This window comes from Eupeodes corollae, chromosome 2 (assembly GCF_945859685.1).
Source record: "Eupeodes corollae chromosome 2, idEupCoro1.1, whole genome shotgun sequence".
NCBI lineage: Eukaryota > Metazoa > Arthropoda > Insecta > Diptera > Syrphidae > Eupeodes > Eupeodes corollae.
The window spans coordinates 133,854,016-133,862,144 of NC_079148.1; positions in this window are offsets into that span (position 1 = coordinate 133,854,016).

Sequence of the window (8,129 nt, forward strand, 5' to 3'; positions counted from 1 at the left end):
TCATTATAAAATCCATCGTCCATTGTAAGGAAATTTCTAAAATCATTGGGTTCGCTCAAAGCCAACTCTAGCTATTGTTCAATAATATTGATAGTCTAGTGACCGCTTTAAGAAAATGAAAAAAAACGCCTAATGCAAATCAGCTTAAAACATTTATTTCAATCTACCAATGGTTTTAGCTGTAGAATCGTGGAGAGACAGACGAACGAAATCAGGGGACCCACTTTTCTTTACTTATGTATATAGTCATGTTCTATTAAAATCTCGAGTTTAAAATTTATTACGGATTCGAAAATTGCCATATAATTCCTATATGTCTCAATTAAAAATGAGATGCGACCCACATTGATAACTTTTCGAAAGTAGCCTTTTTGTAAAAGGACAAATTATCAAATGAAGATGAAAGCAACCTAAACTCTTTCAAGTTTTCTAAATATTAAAAATGGACTTGTGCAAATAAATATTGTTCATTAATTCTTAACAGGCATCAATTCAAATTGATTTTATAGTTATCGGGGCGAATAGCATCTCGCCTTTATATTTTTTCTAAACTTTATTTAATATATAAAAAAAGAAGCAGGGATGCGACCCACACTGTGTTGCTTAAAAGTTTGTAGGTTTTCGTGTTGGGTTTAAAAAGTTGTAAGTTGAATTATTGTTACAAAATTTTAAAATTACCAACAATATTTTTCATATAAAGAAATAGTTTAGTTTGAAAATTTAGTTTTATTAAATAAATTTCTAGTCGAAGACAAACTTTTACAAATTTAAGTAGGACTTCTTAAAGCTTTACAAATTACATGAATGAAATTAATTTGATAGATATAAATAACCGTACATAAGTTTTTACTAAATTTGCGTACTATTTTTTGTAGATTTTATTTTTTTATGAAACAAAAATGACTTTTGGATTTTTATAAAAAAAACTACTGAATATCGAAAACAATATTTTATGTGAAATAAAAACGGTTTAAAGACAATATTTTTAATATTTGAAAAGCCATTTGAGTCGTAAGTAAATTTTGACCAAGTTTTAGTATTGTTTTTTTTTGTTGTTGTAAGAAACCTGTCAATCAGATTTTTCTCAAAATTTGACCGAATGTTGACAACAATATTTCTTATAAAGATAAAATAAGTTGGAAGGAATAATCTTAAATTTTTAAAAAGATATTTGAGTCGAAATTCAGTTTTTACCAACTTTGAGTATTGTTTTTTTTAGGTTTTTATTTTGTATAAAAAAAAAACGCCAATTAGATTTTTTTCAAAATTTGATCAGATTCAAAAACATTATTTTTCGTTTCACAAAATTGTTTTGGGAATGAAATCATTTTTTATTGGTAAAATTTTCGAGGTGATGATTTTTTTTCAGTTTTTTTGATTTATAAAAAAATGGATTTTTTTAAATATGCCTGTTTGGTATCACGTTACAATATACATATAATATAAAATTTAATTCAAGTCAAAATGTTCACCTTTTTTAAGCCACCCATGCAATTTTCTTGAGAGCCCTTTCTGCATCTTCCTGCATTAGATAGATAGATAGATAGATAGATGTTTTTTATTACTTAAAATTGTTAAATACAATAGTTTCCGTTACAATTGAATAACATTTAAATTTGGTAATAAAAGTGTTTTGGCGGTGGCAATGCCGTCTGCCAGATTGACTATGTGTTTTCAAATTGTGTACAAAGAAAATGTTTACTATTTAACAAAATGTAAATGAACAATTGCAAAAATTATATAAATATGCAAATAGGGCTTTCAGTTTAGCTAAAACAAAAATAAATTACTTATTAGATAATACATAATATTTTGGACATATGGATTAACAGCTTTTAGTTTGGTAAAAACAAAAATAAAAATAAAATTGAGTAAAACTTGGTTTCAAGATTACAAAAAAAAAGAGCTTTTAGTTTGGCTAAAACAAAAATACGGGTTTTTGAACCCATTAATTTAAGCATTATGTACAGACTTTTAGTTTAGTTAAAACAAAATTTTAGTTATTTAAAATAATAATTAAAAAAAATAGATAATATACAACAATAATATACTAGTAATTATAAAAACATGATATATAATTGTACTGTTTTTAATTTAAGTATTAAGAAAATTCTGTTATAATCATTTCTCTGTAACAGATTGATTTTTCAAGATAAATGGTTAGGTTTTTCCAATTTTCACCGTTTAAAATTGCTAACGTTTGCTCCATAGTTAAAGTTGGTTTCCCGAAGTAGAGGACTCTAAGTTCTTTATAGAGTGGGCAAATTGATAAAAAATGAAAAGTATCCTCTTTTGAATTCAAATTACAAAGGGTGCAATGTGTAGTGGGTGAACCCTTATAGGGTGAGCCGTTTAAATTAAGTTGCTCACTTCTTGCTTTACAGATTAAAGAAATTTCCTTTGTACTGTATTCATCACTAAAATAGTTATTTAAAATATTGTGATTTAAATCGGGGTAAATGACTCTGTTGATTGAAGATGACATTTTTTGTAAATTTTCATTACGCTGGTAGATGTCGACAGCCTGTAATAACCCGTAGAGTTGTTCTTTTAGCAAGATTATGTTAGTATATTGAAAATTTAGCTCAATTCCACACTTCGTTGCCCATTCTCTCCATTCTCCTATCCACTCCACTTTGTTATCGATGATGTACTTTGCTATTGACAATTGAATTCTATTTGGTGTATATGCCAGTACTTTCAAAATGTAGTCAAAGTGGAGTTTTAGAGTATGAATAAAAAGAGCAGGAAGGCCGGTTTCAAGTGTAAGAACATAGTTTGGAATATTGGATGGTAAGAAGAAAAGCCGTTTGAGAAAGTCTTCAACGTTACTTTCTACTTCTTCGTGTGACTGATATCCCCATGTTTGACAACCGTAGCACATAACGGAACACATTACAGCATAAAATACCTTGTACTTGGCTGAGGTTGGTACATCTTTACTGCTCATAACATCTTTCCATGACGCGTTAATCATACTTTTTGATGCAATCAGTTTTTTTTCGAGATGTGAGGTTAGCTTCATATTAGATTTCAAAAGTATTCCAAGGTATTTGTATTCTGTCACTATTTCAATGGCTTCACCATTAAAGAACCACTTTTCATTCGATTTTAGTTTTGATTGTATATTTCTTACTATCATTACTTTAGATTTTTCTAGATTTACCGTTAATTTCTAGACTCTACAAAAATCAACTAGCTTATTTATCATAAGTTGTAAACTTTGAGGCGATTCTGCTAAAAGTACAATGTCATCTGCGTACATGAGTACCTTAACGTTTAGACCTGCAAAACTTATTCCAGCGGGCAGATACATTGATATATCATCAATGAATATAGCAAAGAGAACTGCACTTAAAAGACAACCTTGTTTGACACCAGATGTAGTCTCAAACCATTCAGACATATCTTTCCCATCCCAAACCGCTGAGCGAGTATTTTTGTACATATTTTTCAGGACCAAAAGAAGTTTCGTCGACAGTCCTTTTTGTGATAGCTTATAAAATAATGCTTGTCGGTCTATCGAATCGAAAGCAGCTTTAAAGTCCACGAAAAATATGTACAAACTTCTTTTTTGCCGAAGGAAATACTGCGAAATTGAGTTTAATGTAAAAATGTTATCAACTGTGGAGTAGCCTTTACGAAAACCTGATTGGTATTCACTAAGCACTTCATTATTTGCTAACCAAATGTTGATGCGACTAAGGAGTACAGATGCAAATAGCTTCGCAATAGAATTCATAAACGATATCCCTCTATAATTATTTGCTAGGTTAACATCGCCTTTTTTAAAAATTGGATAGACCAGAGAATCTTGAAAAGCTTGTGGAACCTTTCCGGTATTGAAAATATTATTAAAAAGGTGAAGAATTTCATATACAAAATCAACAGGCGCATTTTTGTAAAACTCATTGCTTATTCTATCAGGACCTGGGGCTTTGTTGTTCGCTGCGTAATGGATTGCAGTTTGGATTTCAATTATTGAAATTTGACAATCGAGAGTTTGATCTAAAATTAAAGGTTCCGCAAAAGAAAAATGATTCGAGATTGGATCAGGATTGAGTAAATTTTTGAAATAATCAGCTAGACAACTCGCTTTCAAGTTTGTTCCGCAAATAAGCTTAGATCCTTTCAATTCTTTTATATTATTCCAGAAACTTTTACTATCTTTGAACATTGAAAGTTCGTGTGCTACTAATGTATAATATTCCTGGCGTTTTGATCTGCACAAATCCTTGTAAGCTTTATTTGCTGAAATATACTGTTTGGTGGCTGTTTCATTTAAATTTTGTTTTCTTGATTTCTTTAAAAGATCGAAGGAATTATTTCTTGCATTCAAACAGTCCTTATCAAACCATTTTTGTTTGAAGTTGACAATTTTTCTGTTGTTTCTTATATAGGTAGCAACTTTTATACATTTACAAAGAGAGTCTAGTCTTGAACTTGTATCGAAAACTAAAGAAGTATCAGTTAGTTTCTGAAGTTCATGCAAAATTTTTGTTTGGTAGTTTTCTTTTTTACTTTCTTTCCAAATAATTTTGGGTGGTAGGGTGATTTCTGAGTAATTTGAGTTTGAGATTTTATTTAGTGTAAATTGGACAACCAAGGGCATGTGATCAGAGAAAATCTGTGACTCAACTTTAAAAGACAAAATACGATTTCTCCATTCCGCTGATGCAGTACAAAAGTCAATCACTGATTTTCCCGCTCCCCCTATAAAAGTAAACTCCCCATTACTATCATGATTGGAGCAACCGTTAAGGATAAACAGATCATGTGTTTGGCATAAATCTAAAAATAGACGTCCATTTTTGTTAATTGTTTTATCTTTAGAAGATCGGGTTTCAAGAAACTGGGAAGGTATTGAATTCAGATGGAAATTTGCTGGAATAATTTGGTTTGAACCTATTCGGGCGTTAACGTCTCCTATAAGCAAAACATTTTGGACAAGCGAAGAATTTAAAACGTCTTCTAACGCAAAAAAGTCATTTTCCCAATTATTACAATTAAGGTACGTGGGTAATACAAAAAAAGTTAAGTTTGTGCAAAGTATTTTAACACAAGGTATGTTGTTGACATCTACAAAAACAGCGTTAATTTTTTCCTTTTTAAAACCGTATAAAAGTCCACCACTAGCTCTTCCAAATTTAGTTGACTGTATTGCTGATACCCAACGCAATTCAAATCCAGAGAAATATTTAGAGTATTGTTCAAATTTTTCACTCGTTATAAATGTTTCGAACAGAAAAAATATATCATGTTTTTTTACAAAATTGAAAAAATCTACAAATAATAATTTGTTACTAAGCCCAGCAACATTATAAGCTAATAAGTTAATATTTATAATTTCATTTTTTTCGCTACTATTTACTTTACTACTTTTTTTGGTACTACTTGCTTTTTGACAGACGGCAACACTTTTTCATTGTTTTTCTTGGTGGCTGCCGGATGGCAGAGTTGATGACATCCCTGGAGTGACAGCTGCTGTTGACGTTGACATGAAGTTTGTTGATCGTGAATTTTCGTTTGACGAGTTGACTTGAGTATTCAAAAGATTTGATTTATTTTTGTTTTTATACTCATCAAGATGTAATTCTCCAAATATCTCTCTCAGTACCTCCATCCCATCTCGATTGTCACAATAAAGTTTTCCATCATGTGCGCAGTTTATGGTTTTATTGTTTACTTGCAGTTTGAGGCCACGGACCAGAGGATTAGCCGATGGGTGTTTTTTTTTGATAGCATGTCTTATTTGCAACAAAATTTGACGTTTTTTCTGGTCATCTCGTGTGTAGTCAGGATTTATGTAAACACCGGTTCCCTTCAATCTGCCAGAATTTTTGAAGATTTGTGAGGTTATTTTGTTGTTTCCTGTTCTCACCAGCAACCGAGTTTGACTTCCTCTTGAAGGGAGCTCTGTGACGTCTTCGAAGGTTATGTCTTGGCGGTCTAAAATTTGATTCGAGCATCGATTAATTGTTTCTGTTGGGTTCTCTTTCAAATTATTTGGTATAGAAAAAATGATGTGATTGGATTTGTATTGCTTTTCCATGTAGTCCATTTTTCTTTCCAAAATGATGTTTTTTTCTCTGACAGCCAACACTTCATTAGAAAGAAGTTCATTTTGAGTTTGTAGATTATGTATCTGCTGAAACATACTATCAAAGTCCTTCTTTTTTGGGAGATCAGATAGTTTTTTTTCAAGTAGAGTAACAAGCAAATTTTCTAGTGCAGGCACAGACATTTCGGCGACCGACATGGTATCACAGTTGCTTTTTTTATTAGCGTTTAATTGTTCCGGTGACATTTCCAAAGGTCTCTTGTTTGAGCCTGACATCAGCACTTTTGTGAATTTGGTGTTTAAGACGTAATTTAAGGAATTTTGTATTTTTTTTTTTTAGTTGAACGAGAGATCTTATTTTAATTCGTTTGTTAAATGAAATTTATGAATTGTTCGTTTACTTTAATTTATACAAAAATTAAAAATTAAAATAGCCGCGGGAAAAATTGCTTTGCGACGAAAAAAACAGTTCGTTAATAAGGAAATACGAAGCGAGTCCATCTTCCTGCATTATAATCTGTATAACAAAATTTATTTGAAGTCGATATCTCTTCTGATTATTGAGCTATGGACGATGAGAAAGACGTCGCGGACGTGAGGACATACGGACGTACATTTTACGTACACACGCATGCACAGACGTCTTTCTAAAAATCATTTATTTCGATTCTAGGGACCTTGAAACGTCGAGAAATAATGTCAAAATTTTCAATTTCACAAATCGGGACCACTACAATTACTTCCTATGGGAAGTTAATAATACCAGTGCTGTTTTTTGAATTTTTAAACATCCGTTTTGCAGTTCTTTATTTTATTATCTGGTAACCCAATGTTTTGAGGTCGATACCTGGACTGCTTTTTGAGATAAATAGTTTCATAGAATTTGTGCGCCCCCCTTTAATTTGCTGGGAAAAGTGCCAATGACGTATGAAACAAAACTATTCTCAGGCGACGCGACGTCATGCGTTTGAAATTGTAATATGATTAAAATATTGTATTGTCTAGGTAACCAAGAAACTGTCAAGTGTTATTTAAAAAATGCGTCCTTTTATTTCCACCAAATAATTATTGATTTTTCGTCCACATAAAGATTTTGAAAAACTGCCTACATTTTAAAAAAGTCTATTATTCAACATTAAAAGGTGTCAGCTGGTTTCAACTTCTTTAATTTTATGATATATAAAATAGTTTATAAAAACACAGTATTAACCATAATTTGAGAAAAGTCAAACGAACATGGTTTTCAATGGAAACGTTGGCATTTCTGACGTCGAAATCTGGTAATAAAAGAAAATTTAAAAATCAAACAATATATATGATCTTGGAAACTTAAGTAGTTATCGAAAAACTTTTTTCACTTGATGTTAAAAAATTTAATAATAAACTGCATTTATAATTGAAAACTGCATTTTACATACGACAATAAAGTATTCTTATAAAAATATATTTCACACGCGACATGGTGCACACCAAGATTTAATTTTGTGAATGAAAAAAAATTAAATTATAAAGGTAGGTAATGTCCTTATACGTCTTGATATTTCTTACGAAAAATCAAATTAAACAAAATCTTAAGAAATATTTTGAAATCCCTAAATCCTAAATTACGGTTACTGGTGTTGGTTGGCAAGAAATATTGTATTTCGAAAAGTCTATTGTGAAGAGCATATTTCGTTTACTTTAACCATTGTTAGGCATTTTTAGAATAGTTCGTCACAACTTGTTGCTAACAAATTCCACGAAATTCTTTCTCCTTTTCTATGGAACATATTCTGTTTGTTCCAATATCGATTAACAAAAAGAGCTATAACTATAGAAACCACCTTTTTGCCCTCTATACGCTAAATCTAGCTTCGAGCTAAAAATATCTGACTATACACATTAGACATCTAAGACATCTTAGAATGACCATATACCTCGCAAACACTTGCCGCAAATATCCCAAACACAAAACCATATATGCATATCCATTCCCTAGAATCACCAGATGACTGCTTTGGAAAACCACAAATTGATACAAAATCCTTAGTGGCATAAAAATATAGGCGGACAGTTGGCGGCTACGCGG